This window comes from Macrobrachium nipponense, chromosome 47 (assembly GCF_015104395.2).
Source record: "Macrobrachium nipponense isolate FS-2020 chromosome 47, ASM1510439v2, whole genome shotgun sequence".
Taxonomy (NCBI): Eukaryota; Metazoa; Arthropoda; class Malacostraca; order Decapoda; family Palaemonidae; genus Macrobrachium; species Macrobrachium nipponense.
The window spans coordinates 29,586,848-29,609,115 of record NC_087222.1 but is presented as its reverse complement, the minus strand read 5'-3'; the positions used below and the strand labels follow the sequence as shown (position 1 = coordinate 29,609,115).

General features: G+C 38.4%; 1 protein-coding gene across 4 annotated transcripts in view; it reads right to left on the bottom strand.

The window, feature by feature from the left end:
- The window catches only part of LOC135204826 (mediator of RNA polymerase II transcription subunit 22-like), a 127,528-nt gene extending 106,038 nt beyond the window's left edge, over nucleotides 1-21,490 (bottom strand). The window contains exon 1 of one of the 4 annotated variants that reach the window (XM_064235021.1): nucleotides 21,338-21,490. The gene's annotated coding sequence lies outside the window, so the exon portion shown is untranslated. Of the gene's footprint in view, nucleotides 1-1,061; nucleotides 1,237-21,337 lie in introns of those variants that run through there. The other 3 variants (XM_064235020.1, XM_064235022.1, XM_064235023.1) reach the window with 3 other exon arrangements.
- Nucleotides 21,491-22,268: the final 778 nt, after the last annotated feature.

Sequence of the window (22,268 nt, the reverse complement as noted above, 5' to 3'; positions counted from 1 at the left end):
CTGAAGAGGACCGTTGCGCAATCGGGCAAAACTTCCTGTTTGTAACCTTTTTGTATTTTAAAAAAATACAGTATCATATAGGGTAAAATACCGAATGCAGCCTCTACCGTTGCATGACCACTTTCCCGTAAAAGTACTTCAACACGTCCTGTAACCCAGGATAGACATTAGTCAAGAGCCAGCATCCGTCAAAGCAACACCTCGAGACCTCTACTTTTCTCTCAAAGGAAGTTTTTGGTGTTTCTGTAACAATTCCGCAGCGAGGTAGACTATGGCAATTGACATTTTCCTATGTTATTTTACTTGCTGTACAAGATTTGAAAGTAATATTTATTTGGCCAACTGTATCTAAACAGTAATTTACCTCTGAAGACTACACGACGGTACCAACAGGTGCGATATACCAACATATAGAGTGCAAAGGTGAATGACATTTTAGTTACAATGAAACAAAAAAAATATTCCCTACCAAGTTTTTTCTCCCAAGTCGCAAATTAAGGCCATAATTTCCGATTTTCGGGAAGGTGGTCGTGCTGCGGTAGAGGTGGCCGCCAGGTGGCCATTCGGCATTTTACCCTAAATGGACACAGCCTTTCTTATAAATGCCAAGTCTTGCCCTAACCAGATCTTATTTACCTAACCTATTGGGGCGACATACCCTGACTTGGCCAAGGGGGCTTTGTCCCCCCTTAGATCCCCTCCCCCCTCATAAGGCAGCAGCATATCCCGGTCGGCGATTGGCGGGAATCAGGGCGCGCAACTAAAGTAACATTACACCCCTACCTAACCTGATATAGGGTACCGTGCCATGTCCTGGCCGGGAGGGATCTTCCAACTACCCCCAACCCTCCCCCTGCCAACATCCAGATACCCCGACCCCCAAACTATCCTAACCTTGTATAGAGTATCATGCCCTGACCTGGGATACCAGAAATTCCCTAAATTATCGTCATACCTAGGTAACCTGACATTACTACTACCTGACATAGGTAGTAGTAATGGCTTCACCCCCCCTCGGACCCCTTCAAGTAAAAACCGAATATTAAAACGAAGGAACAAAGCTTACAAATGTAATTTAAACATATGCAAATGACCCACCAATTGATAATTTAGTCCATAGGTTGAATAATGTCACCAACAACACACAATGCAAATATCTAAAGATGACAATAACAGTAGTAGTAGTAGTAATGATGTCACTTCCCTCGGTAACAGCTCTCTCTTTCCTCCCATTTTCGCCTCTTATTGTGTTAATTTTGGTATGTTTTCTGTATGGTATTTTATGATTTCGATATATTCATTCATATCTTCAATTTACTTCTGTAGATATGTCTGTGAACAGCACGAAATATACTATTCATTATTTTAAAAAAATCTTTGTGATATAACTGCGTTTGCATTCTGGGTAACAAAGTAAGAATTCTTTATGCTTTCATTCATTTCTTCACAACACGAATAAATGTTTAATGTCTTCGTCTTTTAATTTCGTCTCTTATCGTGTTAATTTTGGTATGTTTTCTGCATGGTATTTTATGATTTCGATATATTCATTCATATCTTCAATTTACTTCTGTAGATATGTCTGTGAACAGTACGAAATATACTATTCATTATTTTTAAAAAATCTATGTGATATAACTGCGTTTGCATTCTAGGTAACAAAGTAAGAATTCTTTATGCTTTCATTCATTTCTTCACAACACGAATAAATATTTAATGTCTTCCTCTTTTATGTTTTCGTCTCCTTTAGCTCTGTAGTTTCAATCTAGATTTTCTGCTAAATCTTAATTTTTCTCGTCTCTTGAGTCACTGTAATTCCTTCCATGGGTTTGATTTTAGTCGAGAGTAGGTTAATTTTGGTGTGTGTGTGATCTGCTAGTTCTCTATAGAATAACCTGTGGTATTTCTTCTGTTTCAGGCTCATCATGGGTCTATTATCTATTTCACATCGTTTTTGTATTCATCTGTTTATACCTTCATTCCATACTTCTTTGAATTTGGTTTCCTCATTCTGGCATGTCTTCCTGCGTCTGTTCCTATCATCCATTATCTCTTGTCTTCTTTACTGGTGCATTTTAATTGTCTGCAATATGCTCTTTTATAGCCTTCCTTTTCTTTAAGGGTCGAATTCTTCTAAATTTAAACTGTTAAATACCTGTCTTTGGTTTAGGCCTATTTATTGAATTTTTTAATTCATCATTGGTCCATACGGGCCCTATCTCGTCATGTTTTCTTCACATTATTCTTCTCGGATCGTTTTAATGGCGTTCATTTTGGCAATTTTCGATTCTTTCAGCTGAAATAAGCGTCACTTTGTTTAATCTTGTGAGCTTTCTAATGCATAACAGCTCTTATTTACGCAGCTAAAGTTGATATCACATTCATTTACAAATCTATGGCTGTTCCTATCTCCGTTTTTGCTTTCCCTTTCATTCTCATTTACGGATCATCCATCTCTCTCTCTCTCTCTCTGTGTGTGTGTGTGGCAGCCACTTATGGCGCAACTAATATTTTTTTTTATCATCATATCCTACAGATCTCGGTTCTCATTGCTTTGTATACACGTAAACAAATGCTTCCCCTTCTTCTTCATGTTTCGGTCGAGACGCAGCCTTTATAACGCCACTTCATTATTAAAGGTCTTATATCTTTTTTTTTACATCATCCTCGATTAAAAGTAACAGCTTTACTCCATTGTTTTGCGTCTTTATTGCCTTGTATTCTTTATAGGGAGACAAAATGGAAGTTAAATCATCTGCCTCTTTGTTCAAACAGAAGCGCAAAAAGGGGATTGTGGGACCGTTCTGTTCCGTATTCGCGTAGAATTACGGTTTATTTCGTCTTATTTTACGAATTTCTCATTAAAATAACGTCTTTGGCTATTTATTATTGCTGAATATCATTGACGCAATTATTTCAAGGCTATTTCAAACGAATTTCAAGTTAATTTCTGTTTAATAAATGGAAATCATTAACAAAAAAACCACACCCCAAGCCAAGTGCGCATTTTAGGAACGCCGGGGTGAGCGACACGTTGCGTGACGTCACTGCCAAGCGATGCTCATACATTTTTTTTTCCGGGGGTGACGAAGGCGGAGCTTCGATGATGACGTCATATGAGGCGATCGGCGTAAGCCCCGCCTCTCCGTATCAAGTGTCTATTTTGCCGTTATTACGAAATTTAATTACGGATTAAGTTCGTTTATGACGTTATTAATGATGAAGTTCATTTAATACTGCAATAAATAGTTAAATAATTACCGTCATCAGTAATAAAAATTAACTTTGTTACCTGAATACTGAAGCGTCGTATGTGACAGTCGATGTCAAATGCCGAATTTTATTAAACATTTTTTCCGACGTTAACGAATTTCCAGAGCATTATTTCCCATTACTGATGAATCAGAAATTAATATAATAAGAGATGATATTGGAGATAAATGTCTAGAGATAAATAAATAGAAATGTCTAGAGATAAATGAACAGCGTTTGAATAACGGCGTGACAGCAATTAAAATTCGTAATCGGCAACGTCGATTAGTTTAGTTGAGTATATAGCCGTTATATGGAATAATAATAATAATAATAATAATAATAATAATAATAATAATAATAATAATAATAATAATAATAATAATAATAATAATGACTCTAGACACCCACTTTCGTTTCTGTTTATGACGCCAAAGCTGATAGATAATGATACAGCCAACCAATCATTCACGGCTCCAATATGGCGCCAATTCAAGTGTCGAAAACTGTGACCTCCGTGCCTTCAAGTAACATGACTGCTGCCGCCCGCTGTTCCTTTACGTCAATTACCCGCAAAAGATATAATAGTAAACCACGTGGGGCATGCATACTTTCTCTCTCTCTCTCTCTCTTTCGGGGAATTTCGGCGAGTCCTTTTGACTCATTGTCACGCTTGTGGTTCCGGAGAGAGAGAGAGAGAGAGAGAGAGAGAGAGAGAGAGAGAGAGAGAGAGAGAGAGAGAGAGAACCTTTATGAGAGAGAAAGAACTTTCCTATAACAGCTGATCAAGTTATGCGAATTTAATCCGAGTGGTTGCATCGTCTTTGTTTAGACCGATGCTTGCAAATGTCTGTCGAACAGACATTAAAATCGTGCCCAGGTGCCCCGATTCAAACTACGCAAATCCTCGACGGTCACTCTTCGTTCTAAGTTACACAACGAATTCCCTATAACGTTGTTAAGTAGTGTTTAAACAAGAGATTTAAATATTATTACACCGGCTGTACCGAGCCATCTGGCGTATACACAGGAAGTTGACGCTCTTGAAAAGTTGCCGGTTATGTTTTTAATTTCTTTTAAAAATGGAGTAAATAACTTTTAAATAACTATTAAACGCGCCGGTTGTTTATTTTATGTTAGCAATATGATTTATTTATGAATATTATATAGTTACATTGTAAATAATAAATAGACTTACTATAAAAATATTGATGTGAATTTAAGCAAATTGACAACTGTTGCATTGAATGCCCTTCTTCCACCTACAATACCCCCCTCATACACCCCCCCCCAACAAGAGGCAGTTAAGTGGAAGTTGGCGTGGCCATTCGTTTCATGGTCACCTTTCCACAATATTGCATTTTCGGACGTCAAAATGTGGCCAAAACCTTCATATAAAGATGTTCTATGCGAAGTAAATAATCATTTGACGTATTTATAGCAGGAATTCACTCGTGGCTCCTCCCCCTCCATCCCCCCCCATTCATACCGGGGGTTGAGAACTTGACACACGACACGAGACTCGAGAGAGTGAGTAACGCCAGAGTCGCCACTCAGTGTAAATTTAGCTCTGTGTAAGAACGGACGTGTTTTCGTCGTCCTTCCGTTCCTCAGTGTGACCGCCCTAGCGAGAGGCCCCACCTTCGTCGTGAAGATAATATATCCTCCTGACGTGGCGGTCATTCAACCTTCCTTCCCGCTGGCCCCATAGGTGGATATAACGCCCCCCCCCCCACACAAGAGAAACAGATACCGGGAGGTAAAAACGTTTTCTCTGTCTCTAACCCCACTCTTTCTCTCCTTATCTGTCTCTCCCACTCCCTCTAATAGTCATTTCCTTCTCGTATTTAAAAAGTCAAAACTCCACCGGCGTTTTGTGTTAGTTTCTCTTTTTCTCTCTCTTTTCCTCCGTTTTCCCCCAATTCTGTCTGTTATTATATAGTTTTAACATTTTAATTCTTATTTAACGTCTATATAACCTCTTCTTAACCCTGGTTGAATTATATAGGCATTTATAGAAGCCGAGTTTTTAACCATTTTTAGAAGTGGTTTCCACATACGCCCCGACCACAACTTTCGTTTTAAAAGTTCTCGCGATGTTTGTGATTGTTTGTGGATGTTTCTTGGACGTTTGTGGATGTTTGTTGGATGTTATATTATCGTTTGTTGTTCGTCGTCGTTTGTCTGAAGCCGTGAGTAGCAAACAAACGCGAATATGAGCCGTGTGGGAGAAAAAGCTGAAGGCGGAAACTTCGTTAGAGAGAGAGAGAGACCCTCCTACTATCCTCCCACCACCTCAACCTCATTAAATCCTCTCCGTTCCCCCTCCACCTCCGTTCCTCAACCTCCTGTTTAACCTGCCTCAACTACCCTCAACCTCATGGTGCTTAGCATTATAGACGGCAGGGTTGCATAAGGATACCTTAATCTCTCTCTTCCTCTCCTCTTCTCTCATTACATTATATATTATATATATATATATATATATTATATATTATATATATCTATTTAAATATATAATATAAATAATAATAAATATATATATTTATATAATATATAAATATATTATATAAATAAATTATATATAAATAATATTTAGATATTAATATATTCTAATAATATTATAATAATATTATATCTATATATATTATATATATATAATATATATTATATATAATATTATATTATAATTGTGTGTGTGTGTGTGTGTGATGTGTGTGTATACCTATTATATAATTTATATCTATACCTATATCTATATTATATATGTGTGTTTGTATATATATTCTTATATATATATATATATATATAGATAAGATATATATATATATATCTATATATATATCTTTACGAAAAAACCATTAACATTTTTCATTTACAGAATAATATATTTTCCCTGTATGAACCACTTATGTATTTCCTGTAAAACTGTAAGCCGCTCAAATATCTATTTATTTTTTTATTCTCAAATTTCCATGTATAACCAACATTGTACCTTTGTCTGGCCACAATCATCATAAATCATCGTATCATATTCATCATACTACGCCAAGTTAGGTGTTGCAAACTTTTACAGAGGTTGAGGTTCTGCAAATCTTATACAGAAGTCTGGCTGTTACAATCTTTTACAGGGGTATAGGCATTGCAATCTTTAACATAGGTCTGGGCATTCCATTCTTTTACAGAGGTCTATACTAGTTTTTTTTTCATCGGTCCATCCACCTGTTGTGTTTGCGTATGGTAACACTGCGTCCCGGGCTTTAAATAATATCTTATTTCGAATATTAACGGCGTAATTCGCATACAGTAAATTACTAAGACACTTTCCAGTTGCAAATGTACACCCAGTTATCCTTTTATTTACCTAAAACTTACACATAGCGTAACTATTTAAAGCCCGGGACGCAGTGTTACCATGCGAAAACACCACAGGCTGATGGACAGGAAAAAAAAACAGAGTATAGATGTTGCAATGTCTGGGTTTTGCAGTCCTTGCACAGAGGTCTAGATGTTGCAATGTGCACCATTAAAGTTTGATGTATTCCGTAGGTAACTTACTCATGTCTTTTATGTATTCAGTGATGCGTACATGTCACTGTGGAAATGAATAATGCCAGCAATATAATCAAGCTATTGTGTGTAATGCCATTCTCGGCATCACGGGACATGACGTTGCAATAATGGATAGAATTTTGTATTGAACTTTGATATAAATGACATGAATTAAAATACCATTTTTGCCAGAGATGGACTTAATTAGACCCGTTGGGTGTTTGCGTAAACCGGTGCTATGCGGGTTTGTGGCAAGACCTACTTATTAGACAATGTTTGCCCTGACTTGCGAATTAGAACAAAAGGCCACCGGCCACGTGCCCATGGGTGCCCATGGGCATGACGGATGTGATGTTCAAGTACACGTCACGCACTGAGAGAGAAGGAGAAAGAACGGTAGCTAGAGAGAGCGAGGAGAGAGAGAAAGACAGCTAAAGAGAGAGGGGAGTGACAGAGAGAGAAAGATAGCTAGAGTGAGAGAGAGAGGGAGTGACAGAAATAGCTAGAGTGAGGGAGAGAGAAACGAAGTGACAGAGAGAGAGAGAGAATAAACGGTAGCTAGAGAGAGAGAAAGATAGCTGGAGAGAGGAGTGACCGAGATAAAGATAGCTAGAGTGAGAGAAAGAAGAGTGATAGAGAGAGAAAGGAAGATAGCTATAGTGAGAGAGAAGGATAATCAGAAAGAGGAATGACACAGAGAGAGAGAGAGAGAAAGATAGTTCGAGAGAGAGATATAGAGAGAGAAAGTTGCAGCTCAACAGAAGACGAATAATGGGATCTCGTCAAGGACATCGTCACAGAGTTATGGCATGATTCGGGGCATCCGTGTGCTTGCTAACATAATTCGACGTGACGTGGATATCGGCTCTCGGTCAGTGCTTTGTGCTTGCATGCACATGTACAGTGTATGCGTGAGCGATTTTATTTTTTTTACTCTTAAATTGCACAACAGTGGTTCATTTTTTAATCCTACATGCACACTGTAGGCCTATATTGATTAATTTTTATTAAATGCACAATGTAGGCCTATATTTGTTCATTTGTTATCTTATAAGCACAATATAGGCCTATATTGATTCATTTTATATCGTAAATGCACAATGTAGGCCTATTTTGGTTCATGTTTTGTTTTCAAATGCGCAATATAGACCTATATTGATTTTTTAAACCTTAAATGGACAATGTAGGCCTATATTGGTTCATTTTAAATCTTAGATGCACAATGTAGGCCTACTGTATTGGTTAGTTATTAACCGTAAATGCATAATATAGCCCTAATATTGATTCATTTTTATCTTAAATGCACAATATAGACGTATATTGATTCATTTTTACTCATAAATGCATAATATCGGTTTTTTTATTCATTTTATTATCTCAAATGCACAATATAGACCTATACATGTTCATTTTTAATCTAAAGTGCCCATATTGGACCATTTTGTAATTGTGTAGACACTATGTAGGCCTAAATGAGTTTATAGAATCTATATACGCATAAAGTGGGTTGATTTATTCATGCAAATTAGGCCACATATAGACGAAGCTCCCGTATTTGAGTCATTTGTCGTCAATCTGTCAACTTGACAGACTCGTAGGTCACCGGGGAGGATGAGTCTACGATCTTATTGATGCTGTGATCATATACTCGTGAGTCTACGATCGTTTGCTTGTGAGTCTACGATTATATTGAGTCTACAATCTTATTGAATCTACGGCCATATACTATGAGTCTATTGATCATATACTCGTGAGTCTACGGTCATACAATTGTGAGTCTAAGATCTTATTGCGTCTACAATCATACACCCGTGAGTCTACGATCATGTAATCGGGAGTCTACGATCTTATTGAGTCTACAATCATACACTCGTGAGTCTACGATCTTATTGAGTCTACGGTCATGTACCCGTAAGTCTACAATCACACATCGTGAGTCTACGATCTTACCGAGTCTACAATCACATTTATTGATCGAGTATCGATCGTGAGTTATAGCGTTTGGAAGTTCACCTTGGATCGATAATTGGGACAATTCGGTCTAAGGAGAGAGAGAGAGAGAGGCTTTTGTCACGTAAGAGAAACCGATGCTTAGTCTAGACTCAATTTTTTTTTATTATTATTAATTCGTTTCAATAGGCTCTGATTTTGAATGGTCGTTTAAGCTTGATTGGAGCTGATAGGTTTAATATATATTCTGTTAGAGTTAATTTAAATATTTTATTTTTTTAATTTATTAAAAAATGTTTTTATTTTTTATATTTAGTTTTTTACGTTGATATCGGTGGGAATGGTATAGGCCTATACTATAATATTAGAGTTAATTTAAAGTTATTTTTATATATTTTATAGCATTTCTATATTAAAACTATATATATATATATATATATATATATATATATATATATATATATATATGTGTGTGTGTGTGTGTGTGTGTGTATTTGCCTTATGTACGAGTTATACGTACATAAAAGTGTTTCATGACTATCTCTTGCTCTCTCTCTCTCTCTCACCAAATTTGCATGACGAATTAAGGCACACGTGCGCAGAAAAAGAGTGTAATTCACACATTACTTCTCTCTCTCTCTCTCTCTCTCTCTCTCTCTCTCTCTCTCTCTCTCTCTCTCTCTCAAACCGGTTGTAACTTCGTGCAAAATCTGGGGTACAACTTGGGTCGTAGAAGGTGCTATTAGAACAAACAAAGGTACGTCTGTGTTGACGTCTCATATGAAAGAGAGAGAAATTGAGGTTTTAATTCCAATCCTACGTATGAGTTAAAGACTCCCTCCCCCCTTTTGGGAGTGGGAGTTGAGACGAAGGGGGAGGGAGTTCGTTCACCTACTCCCCAATTAACACCCCTGCGGGGCCTTCTACTCCCCCTAATAAACTTGCCAACTGTAACTTAAAATTATTTTCCTACTGAATAAATTAGTCTGATATAGGTCTACCTATGATTTTTCTATCATCTACGATGTATGTGGGTTTGTTTTGTGCGTGGGCATGTTTGTTTGTGTGTGTGTGTGTGTCTGGGTATCCCTGTGCTTGGGCACGTCCTCCCCTCCCCCCAACACCAGGAGGAAGAGGGTATATGGGTCTAGATGCAGAAGAGGAAGGAGCTGCTTCGATGTCTAGTTATATACCTCGACCCACATACACCGGAGGATAGCACAGTCATAACATTGATGGCTGGTTCTCTCTCTCTCTCTCTCTCTCTCTCTCTCTCTCTCTCTCTCTCTCCTGCAAGATCAGGGCTTGTTTCATTTTTCTCTCTCTCCTGCAAGCTCAGGATTTGTTGCATTTCTCTCTCTCTCTCTCTCTCTGTAGAGTTGGTGGCTCACACGAGAGAGAGAGAAAGCAGTTCTAGCATCCAAACTATTTCTCCTGTTCTCGAAAAGGTCAATTTGCCGAATAATTCACCATCTTTCGCTCTGGTTAGGTTGACGTGTCTATATACCTGATTATATGCCAGTGTTGTCTCTCTACCTTCATTCACTGAGTCGTGGCTGGCTGGTCTTTGATTTTCAGACCAGATTTTGGTCTGTGATAGGCCTGGTTGTCCTAGCAAAACTTTTATTCACTGGTAGTGACCAGATTTTATGTGATAATCCTGGTAGTGACTGGTCCTTCGTTTTTAAACCAGATTTTGGTCTGTGATAGGCTTAGCTGTCCTATTAAAACTATTTTTATTCACTGGTAGGTGACCAGATTTTGTGTGATAGGCCTAGTTGTCGAAATGAGACTTCATTATTCATTCACTGGTAGTGACTGGTCTTTTATTCTAAGTCTCCTAAAATATGACTTTACTTCAAGCAGCGAACTATTATGAGAGAGAGAGAGAGAGGAATGGTTTTTAATTCTTCAACTGTATCCTTTGTCTTAATGGTACTACTACCCAAGTCCTGCCCTGTACCATAATGGGTACTACAACGGTACGTCTTGGTTCAAATTTTTCTCTCTCTCTCTCTCTCTCTCTCTCTCTCGCTTGCGCGCTTTTACGGTGCATTTCAAAGCAATTGGATAATAGGTTTAGGTTAAAATGTTAATGGGTGCTTCCTTATGTGACGTAACTGACAGTTGCCAGTTGCTTTGTTTATTATTTAAAACAATCTTTACGTAAGTGTTACTCAAATCTTTGAAGTATATAATATCGTCTGACACTTTTTTTTTAAAGTATATTGATTGTATATTGATAGTTTATTCGTATAATTGGGAATATATAAAGGAAAGTAGTAATATAAGTAAATTTATTGGCAGCGACCTATTACAATGCTTGGTGAGTTGCCAGTTCGTCCTATATTCACTTTAGGCTTATAACAGGTATTATAGTAGAAAGATAGTAAGCTAAGGTCTCTCTCTCTCTCTCTCTCTCTCTCTCTCTCTCTCTCTCTCTCTCTCTCTCCAACACTAAAAGACTCCTCCCTCAATCTCCAACAATAAGGAACTGCGTTCTCTCACTCACAGCCTGAAAGAGAGAGAGAGAGAGAGAGAGAGAGAGAGAGAGGCATCTGCTATCGACCAAGTTCGACTTACGAAAGGACCCGATTCTAGAAGACTCGATGCTTTATTTTTATTTAATTATTTAGGCTTTTGCACAATTTATTATTGTTTTATTTAATTATTTAGGCTTTTTCGACATTTTTATTTGAAATTTTGTTATATTTTTTTTCTCAAAATATGTAGTCTTAGAATTTTAAGTCATAATTTAAAGCCTATTCATTAAGTTATAGTTTTTTTTACAATTTTACACATTTATAATTTACCTTTTTTGGATTTTTTTTTTTATTTTTAGTAATTATTCAATTTTTTCTTTATAGTAATTTTTCATACTGTCTTCTTTAATTATTTTTTGACAAATCATCATTTTGACTAAACAGAAAATACCTATTTAACACCTGTGTGTGTGTGTGTGTGTGTGTGTGTGTGTGTGTGAGAGAGAGAGAGAGAGAGAGAGTTTTATTTACGTGACAAGGTATGTGTGTGTTCGTATGTGCGTCTAAATGACGCCATGTTGTCGTCATGGCAACGGTTACAATTTGTATCGCTGTGCCTTGCGTTTGTGTGCTTGTTTGTGTTTGTTTAAATATCATCAGATCTGTTTCAAGCATCTCTCTCTCTCTCTCTCTCTCTCTCTCTCTCTCTCTCTCTCTCTCTCTGTCCAACACTATAGTGCGCGCTGCTGCTACGTAGATAATACTTATGTTATTTCCTGTCTGTCATTACGTAATGTATTTTATTTCGGGCGTCGGAATAAAATACATTATATTGTATTTTATAAGAACGGAATGAAATATAAAATAAAATACAATGTATTGTATTTTATATCTATTTTTAGTTCATACTACGCACAAACTTCCTCTCTATATGGGTGGACCGTAAGGGGGGGGGGGGGGGGAGAGCTGGTTATTGATTTCTTTGTCCGTTTGTGTAACGGTTATTTTGTCCTATTTTCGGTCACAAACACCACAACAAACAAACGTTTCTGCCTTTGTTTCTTTTGTGTTTGTGCGTTTGTTCGGTGTATGTGACTTAAGGAAGGAGAGAAAGGTCTCTCTCTCTCTCTCTCGTTATTTTCTTGCGTCAAAACAGCTAAGTGACCAAGTCTTCTTGTAAGTAAATTGATGATTTGTTGTATAAATGGAGTTGTAGTCAGCGTTGTTACAACCACAACCTTGCCATACTGTCTATAAATACAGTTGTCAATATTGTTATAACCACAACCTTGACATTGTATAGATACACTTATAATTAATATTATAACCACAACCATGAAATACTGTATAAATGCAGTTGTAGGCAATATTGTTAACATCACAACCAGTGCTTATATATTGTATAAATACATTTGTAGTCTGTTGTTACAACCACAATCGTGATACTTGATAAATACAGTTTAGTGAATATTATTACAACCACAACCATGAAATACTTTATAGATAAAGTTGTAGTTAATACTGTTACAACTATAACCTTGACATACTGTGTAAAAACAGTTGTAGTCTATATTGTTATAACCACAACCTTGACACTGTATACAGTTGTAGTCAGTATTGTTATAACCACAACCTTGCCACTTATACAGTTGTAGTAAGTACTGTTATAACTACAAACCTTGTTGTTATAACTACAACCTTGACACTGTATACAATTGTAGTCAGTATTGTTATAACCACAACCTTGACCCTTTATATATATAGTTGTCAATATTGTTACAACCACAACCTTTACATACTATGTAGGTACATACAGTTGCATGCAATGTTGTTACAACCATTGTCGATAAAGTTGTAAGTCAAAGGAGAGAGAGAGAGAAGGGGGTCCGGAGGGGGTTATTGTAAGGGGTTGTGGGGTGGGAGTATATAGTCCAGGAATGTAAATCACCGCCCCCTGGCTATATAGTTATGTAAGGGGATGTTGGGATGGGGGTTATTATAATGGTGTGGGGAGTGCATGGAATGGTAATTGTGGGAGGGAATTGTTGTCTGCATTGGGGAAAATGATGAGCTTTGACCGATGGCTGAAATGATGGGTTTAGACCCATGTCTGGAATGGTGATTTTAGACCCATGTCTGAAATGGTGATTTTAGACCCATGTCTGAAATGGCAATTTTAGACCCATGTCTGAAATGGTGATTTTAGACCCATGTCTGGAATGGCGATTTTAGACCCATGTCTGAAATGGCGATTTTAGACCCATGTCTGAAATGGTGATTTTAGACCCATGTCTGAAAGTGATTTTAGACCCATGTCTGAAATAGCGATTTTAGATCCATGTCTGAAATAGTGATTTTAGACCCATGTCTGAAATAGTGATTTTAGACCCATGTCTGAAATAGTGATTTTAGACCCTTGTAACTGGAATGATGGGTTTAGACCCATGTCGGAATGGCGATTTAGACCCATGTCTGAAATGGCGATTTTAGACCCGTCTGGAATGGTGATTTTAGACCCATGTCTGAAATGGCAATTTTAGACCCATGTCTGAAAGGGTGATTTTAGACCCATGTCTGGAATGGTGATTTTAGACCCATGTCTGGAATGGCGATTTTAGACCCATGTCTGGAATGGTGATTTTAGACCCATGTCTGGAATGGTGATTTTAGACCCATGTCTGGAATGGTGATTTTAGACCCATGTCTGGAATGGTGATTTTAGACCCATGTCTGAAATGGCGATTTTAGACCCATAGTCTGAAATTGAGGTTAGACATGTCTAAACATGTTGAGTTTAGGAAACCTGTCTCAAAATGGCGAGTTTAGACCAATGTCTGAAATAATGAGTTTAGACCATGTCTGAAATGGTTAGACCTATGTCTTGAATGATGAGTACCCTGTCTAGAATGATGAGTTTAGACTTAGATTTTAACTCTCCATTTTAGACAAGTCTAAATTCATAATTTTAAACATAGATCTACTCTCAGATACAGTATGGAGGTCCTCCTCGTCCACTGGACGATCAAGACAGGGTTGATACAACCACCAACTATAAGTCCTCAGATACTCTCCGCTGCTCTGCTGCCAAGACTCTGCCTCTCTGAACCTGACTGGTCGTTCTGCCTTCCGGAACCTGACTGACGAAGTTTGAGACGCCATCCAACAGACGTCAACTCGCCAGCAATTAAAAACTAAAACAAAGGAGGCAACAATCCACCAAGGGAACAATCGGCAAACGATTGTTCCTAACACTCATCGTTGCAGACATATCTCAACCGATCATTTTAGACATGGATCTAAACTCAGCATTTTAGACATAGGTCTAACATCAATTTTAGACATGGGGATCAACTCATCATTTTAGACATGGATCTTAACATAATTTTAGACATGGTATAAACTCATCATTTCAGACGAGTCTAAACTCGCCACTTTAGACATGGATCTCAACTTATCATTTTAGGCATGTCTAAACTCACCATTTTAAATAGATCTTAACTTTCAAGTCTAAACATATGTTTAAAAATGATGAGTTAAGATCTATCTTATGTCTCATACTGAATCATGCTCTCTCTCTCTCTCTCTCTCTCTCTCTCTCTCTCTCTCTCTCTCTCTCTCTCTCTCTCCCCGATTTCCTGTCTATTTCCTCCTGTCTAGAAAAAGGAAAGTCGACCAGATAAGTTCTGTGAAACTATTTAATGTTTTTATTTTTTGAACAATTTAAATATTTTGGTTTCAATATAAGACACTTTTTTAGTTTTTATGTAATAAATTTAATTTATTATTATTATTATTATTATTAGGAAGGAGGCCTTCTCTGAGGGCAGTAGTATTGAATATTATAGCTGTTTCAACGGCATTTAATTTATATAGAATCTTCTCAATTCTTCTTATCTTTTTCTCGTCAGCATGTAGCTGGTGTATCAGGTTTCCTAAGGACATATAAGATTTCAGTTGTCTTAAGCGGCCCCACCCACACGCTCAAATTTTTGGTCAAATTTTTTTATGTCAAATTATTGACGATTTTTTTTTTTTTTTTTTTTTTTTTTGACGTTCGCTCTACACGCTCAAACTTCTCATCAAATTTCATTTTGCTCCCGAGTGTCATCATGGATGCATATACAGCGTTGGCTCTTGGCTTAGCGCTGAAGAGCACACAGAAACGAAAGAGACAAAAGTGGGTGGGCCCAGCAATGGTATTTGTGTCGTGAACGATTTGGTCATGCTCCTTTATTAAATGAACTGAGAATTAGTTCCAAAGTTCCAAAGTTGTGGTAAACTTCTATAAACACCAATAAGCTCAAGAAGAAATTTCTTTTCATGTTTTGTTGGAGCCATGATGACGATGAGCCGCGCACGTCCTCCTCAGATTATGTCTAATCACTAACTAATTTGCGCAAATTATTGCTAGGTACCACACACGCACAAATTATTTGACGTTGGCTCTAAAAATATCTACTGAAATCAGATCAGTAAAAAATTTGACATCAACCTTTTAGGCCATCAAATTACGCCACACACGATCAAATTCATGTCAAATAATTTGACATCAAAAAATTGGACCAAAAATTTGAGCGTGTGTGGGCCGCTTCAGGTTTATTTCCTCTAACGTGTCGACAGCGCACAGGCAGTCATCTATAAGAGTATACAGTATAGTGAATTGAGATACGTTATTACATGTATTTATAGCAGGCAAGGTCGTGTACAATCGGTGGGCGGGTCGGTGAGCAGGGATTTTAATTGGTCGTTGGATGGTGACGAAATCTATCCCGGAGGCGTTGAGATCATCTTGGTCCGGCCGAGGTTGTTGGCCTGGGTTGGGTATTGGTTGGGGTACCCACCACCTGGGTGGCAGGTACATAATTTCTATGTTCGTTGTAAGCTCAGCTCTTTCTGGTCTTCTGTTATGCTATTCCCTGTAGTGAATGAAAATGGCCCCTTCTTGAAGGTGGCAGGAAAGACGCTTGGAGAATCTGGTAGTGGTCATCCCGATATAGGCCATCCACCGGGCATGTGAATTCGTAGATGACCCTCCTTCTCTTCAAAGACGTTTCTGGGTTGTTTTTAAGAAGCAGCTGGCTGGTTTTCATATTTTTATTGTATATTATGGGGCTAATTTTATCACCTTCTGCAGTGGGGGAGACATTTTCACTGATTATTTTCCTTACAGCCTTTTCGTCTTCCAAATATGTGGTGCATATAATTTCTATAAAATATTTTTATAGCTCTTTGAGAATTTATTGTTGATGAGGACATGTTAGAGGAAATAAACCTAAGACAACATCTTTATATGACTTTATATGTATATACATGCTGACGAGAAAAAGAATAATAAGAAGAATTGAGAAGATTTTATATAAATTAAATGCCGTTGAAATATTAATATTATTATTTTTATTATTATTCACGAGTTGACCTTTGAACCGACGAAAATAATCATCAAGGTTATCGAGTAGTTATCAGTTATATTCTCTCTCTCTCTCTCTCTCTCTCTCTCTCTCTCTCTCTCTCTCTATCTCTCTCTCTCTCTTAATTTAAAAACTATAACTTAAAGATTACTACTATTGATGACGTCATTTTCATTCTCGTGAAAATGAATGAAAAATAGTAGTATCGGTTGATAGTAAAATGATATTGATACCGGATTTGTCAATGAGAGAGAAAGATAGGAAATGACTAGTTTCTTGTAAGTGACTTAATTGCATGACTTATTTGTTAATGAATGGAACACTTAAGTTAACCCCACTTTAATAAGTGTTCGAAATAATGTTTTAATGATGTTAAGACAAGTGAACTTCATCCACAGATATCAAGCCTCAGTGTGTATATATATTCCTCCGCCGAATATAAGTGTTATTGTTTTTACTTATTTGGAACAGTTATGCCCCAGGTTCGAATCCTGCCCTGGAGCAGAAACACTTATATTTATTATTACATTAATTATTATTATTATTATTATTATTATATTATATTATATTATATATATATATATATAGATATATTATATATATAATTCTATCTATATATATAGATATATAATATATATATATATTATATATTTACAATATCTCCTTTAGGTGTAAGTTACACCCTGGGTGTAAAGAATTGTATACTACTAAGTATTTTTCCCCGATATAAAATTGAATCACAACTTGTCCAATGATCTATCTGCTGGTAGAATTATAGTCTCCGCTGGTTTTAGCCTTATCACACATACCTTATCTTGGAGGGTATTGGGCAAGGATACCCTCCTCCCCCCCTGAGGACCTCCATACCCTCATCCCCTTATCTAGGTCCCTACCCTCATCCAGGGGGCACGTCACTATCTGTGATGACAGTCTCCTACCCTAACTAGGGACCTCTCTCCCCTTCCCTGAGCCCTGCTCTTCCCAGGGGTACCCACGCACCTCCCTTCAGTAGTGGGAAGCCCTTATCTCATGATCTGGCAGGGGGAGGGGGGTGATTATCGCCCCACTTTCTAAGGTAACCCCCGAGCACTCCAGTGAACAAGAATATCTCAGACAGCAGGTGACAGTATGCGATCTTTGACCCTTGGCACGACCTTTGGTCAGCCTCGTATGATTCGTGCCCACGGGGCATCTCGAGGTGGGGGCGGGGCCTTCTTCTGCTGTACCCACTGCTCTCTTTTTTTTTTCTCTCCCTCTCCTTCTCCTTCTCTCAGATAAGTAGAACCACGATAATAATAACCACATGACATCCCCAGATCTGCAGAGATATAATTTACTTATGAGATGCTAACGTGTTGAGGAGATTGTAGATAGTTATCTAACACACTTAAGCGTTCGTGCACACTCGTATGTACGTAGGTAAGTTACTTAACACACTACACACACTTATATATACAGCGATAACATTGATATAAGTACAATTTGGTCCCAGCCGCCTGTAGACCACTAGGCCGATATGACGAAGTTTAACACCACTAAGCATTAATTACACACTCGTATATACTTACCTAAGTTAACCTAGCCACCTGGGGGGGCAACCAAGTCCTTATGGGTGCCGGTCCCAAGCCCGGATAAATAGGGAGGGTTGGTGTCAGGAAGGGCATCCGGCTGTAAAAATCTGTGCCAAAACCAAAAATGGAATGAGCCGAAATATGGAAAGAGGTAATGCTAGGGCGTACTCCGTAAACGACGCACAGAGACAATCGCCCTAACTCTGTGGTAAGGCGAGGGCTACTGCATCAGGAGAGGGCGGGGCAGCTAAAGAAGCGAGCTCACATTGGGTTCAGAGTATGTCAGCTAAATGTTGGGTCCATGACTGGGAGAGGTAGAGAATTGGCTGACTTGATGAGAGAAAAGAAAGTAGATGTTGTGTGTGTGCAAGAAACGCGGTGGAAAGGAAATAAAGCTAAAGAGTTGGGAGATGGATATAAGCTATATTATAGTGGAGCAAATAAACAAGGTAGAAATGGAGTTGGCATAGTACTGTCTAGTGAACTAAAGAACTCGGTAATAGAAAGTGGCATAGAAAGAATGACCGTATCATCAGATTGAAGATATGTTATGGAGGAGAGATTCTGAATATTATAAGCGCATATGCACCACAAGTTGGTTGCACAGAAGAAGAGAAGGGAAATTTCTGGAGAGACATGGATGGAATAATGCAAGAACTGGAAAGAGCATGAGAGGGTGATAGTTGGGGCAGATTTGAATGGCCATGTCGGAAGTGAAAATGAGGCGATTGGGCGGTGCATGGGGGCCATGGAATTGGGGAGAGAAACCCAGAAGGAAGAGAGTGTAGTGGACTTTGCTGTGTCATTCGACATGGCAATAGTAAACACATTTTTTGAGAAGAAAAGGGAACACCTAATAACATATAGGAGTGGGGGAAGATTCTCCCAGATAGACTATTTCTTGTATAAAAGGATAAATCTGGTGGAGGTCAAGAACTGCAAAGTTATTCAGGCGACCATGTAGCCCCCCAACACAGGCTGCTATGTATGGACTTGAAGTTGAAAAGGGAAAGAAAAACCAAAGCTAAAGGGATAAGGAAATTAAATGGTACGAATTACAGAAGGAAGCGGGGATAAGAAGAGAGAGTTTAAGAGGAGGGTTTTGGAGGATATTGATATAGGGATTGAAGATGTTCAAGAATGGTGGGCACGAAATGCAGCAGTAATAAGAAGGCATGGAAAGGAGCTGCTAGGAGAGACATCTGGTATCATATGGGAAGAAAAGGATAGTTGGTGGTGGGATGAAGACATTGAGAAAGTAGTAAAAGATAAGAAGGAGGCAAAGAAAAGATGGGAAGTCACAGTCAGTGGAAGACAGAAAATAGGTACAGAGAAAAACAAGGTGGTGAAAAAGGTGGTAGCCCAAGCTAAAGCAAAGTCGTATGATGATGTGTATAATGAGCTGGGGACAAAGGAAGGATTAAAGAAGATGATGAAGCTATCAAAGGCTAGAAATAAGAGCACCAAAGATATAAAACACATCAAACAAATAAAGAATCAAGAGGGTGTAGTGCTTAGAAAGGAGGAAGACATTGTGAAGAGATGGAAAGAATATTTCGAACAGTTGTTAAATGAAGAAAATAATAGACTAATAAGAGAGGATGGGCAAGTGAACATTGGCATGGTAATGAGGTTTTCTAGGCAAGAGGTACTAAATGCACTGAAGAAGATGAAGAATGGGAAGGCAACCGGACCAGACATGATCCCGGTGGAGGCATGGAAAGCATTAGGAGATGAAGGAGTGGATATACTGTACGATCTTATGATAAAGATCCTTGAACAGGAAAAGATACCAAATGAGTGGCGTGGGAGTATATTGATCCCAATTTTTAAAGGGAAAGGCGATGTCCAAGAGTGTGGTAATTATAGGGGCATTAAATTGATGTCCCACACTTTGAAGATACTGGAAAGGATGATAGATGCTAGACTGAGAGAAGAAGTACAAATAGGTAAAGAGCAGATGGGATTTATGAAGGGAAGGGGAACAACAGATGGTATATTTTGTCTGAGGCAAATAATGGAGAAATTCGGGAAAGACAAAGGACCTACATATGGTATTCATTGCCTTGAAAGGTTATGACAGAGTCCCGTAGACAAGAGGTATGGAAGCCTGAGGGAGAAGATGGTGCCAGAAGTATGTGAGAATTGATACAAGAGATGTACCGGAATGTATTTACCAGAGTGAGGAGCAGTGTTGGGGAGACAGAAGGTTTTGAGGTGAGAGTAGGATTACACCAGGGGTCGGCTCTGAGCCCATTTATCTTTAACATGTGATGGATGTTATAATAGAGGAAGTAAGGGAGACAGTACCATGGAACATATTGTATGCGGATGATATTGTTCTGTGTGCAGAGAGCAGGAAGATCTGGAAGTGAAATTGGAAAGATGGAGACAAGTACTCTGGAGGACAGAGGAATGAGAATAAGTAGATCCAAGACAGAATATATGTGTACCACCACTGAGGGGGATGATAGAGAAAGTATTCAGCTTGGTGGAGAGCAAATAAGGAGAGTTGATAAGTTTAAGTATTTGGGATCTTTTGTTAACGCTGGAGGAAGTGGAAGAAGAAGTAAAACATCGGGTACAGGCAGGCTGGAACAACTGGGAGAGCGGCCTCGGGATTCTTTGTGACAAAAGAGTGCCGCTTAGGTTAAAAGGAAAATTTCACAAGACGGTGGTAAGAACAGCAATGCTGTATGGTACGGAAAACAGCAAGCATGAGAAAAGCAGAGCAGAAGAAGATGGATGTGGCAGAAATGAGAATGCTTAGGTGGATGTCTGGGGTAACAAGAGTGGATAGGATCAGAAATGACTACATTAAGGGGTCAACTAAGTGGGGAAGTATCAAAGAAAGTGCAGGAGGGGAGGCTGAGATGGTATGGACACCTGTTGAGGAGAGATGAGGACCACGCTGGGAGACATACTATGGGAGTGGAGGTGCAAGGAGAAGAAAGAGAGGGAGACCAAGAAGAGATGGAAGGACTGTGTGAGAGGAGATTTACATGAGAAGGGAATTGATGAGGCAGAAGCGCAAGATAGAAATAGATGGAAACGGCTCATCCGAAACGGCGACCCATATAAAAATGGGAAAAAGCTGGGAAGAAGAAGAAGATATACTTACCTAAGTTACTGTACACACTCCTATGTAAGTGGATAAGTTCCTAAACGCACTAAACATTCATGCACTTTTATATATACTTAGATACAAATGGATATAAATCACTTAAATTCTGTTCCAACCGCTGCTAGACCTCTAGTAGGCCCACTTTCAACCCTTGGAACTATAAACCTTTAGTACGTTCGTAAGTCGATAAGGCTGGCCCCCTGATAACGATAAGAAGTCTAATAATGGATGAGTGGATTTGGGAGGGGGGAGAGGGGCTGCTGAAGTATCTGCAGACGTATTAAGACATAGTAAGACTGGCCGGGGGAGTCAGACTCACTCTCTCTCTCTTTCTGTGTCTGTTGTAGTGTGGTGAAGTCTCGCGCGCGGTTTCTTCCAAGATGGGGAAGAGGTAAGGCTGGATTATTTATACTTTATCCGACTTTTTCTGGATGTAATTTATTCCGCTGAAATGCTTATAGAAAGTCTAATGTTCCTACGTAAAGTCTACATTATAGTCTAGGGTGTTTCGGCTGAATTAAGTCTTGATTAGCCGGCCGAAAGACCTGTCTTATAAGTTTTAAGTTTGTGTGGTATAGTACTACGAAAGCATTTAGACTTACCAGCTGATCAAACATGGTCTAAAAGACAGCAGATTTAGTCTGTAAGACATGAAAAGGGTCTAAGAGGCATAAACCTTAGTGTAAAAGACAGGAAACTTAGTTTTAAAGACATTAAACTTGGTCTAAAAGAGATAATACTGTCAGTAAGACATAAAACTGTTTAGAAACTTATGACTTAGTCTTAAAGACAAGGGTTAGTCTAAAGGGCATGAAACTTAATTCAAAAGACATAAAACCTACTGTAAAAGACGTATACTTAGTCCAACAGGCATAAAACTGAATCTAAAGGCATAATTTAGCTTAAAAGTCATAACTGTCTAAAAGAC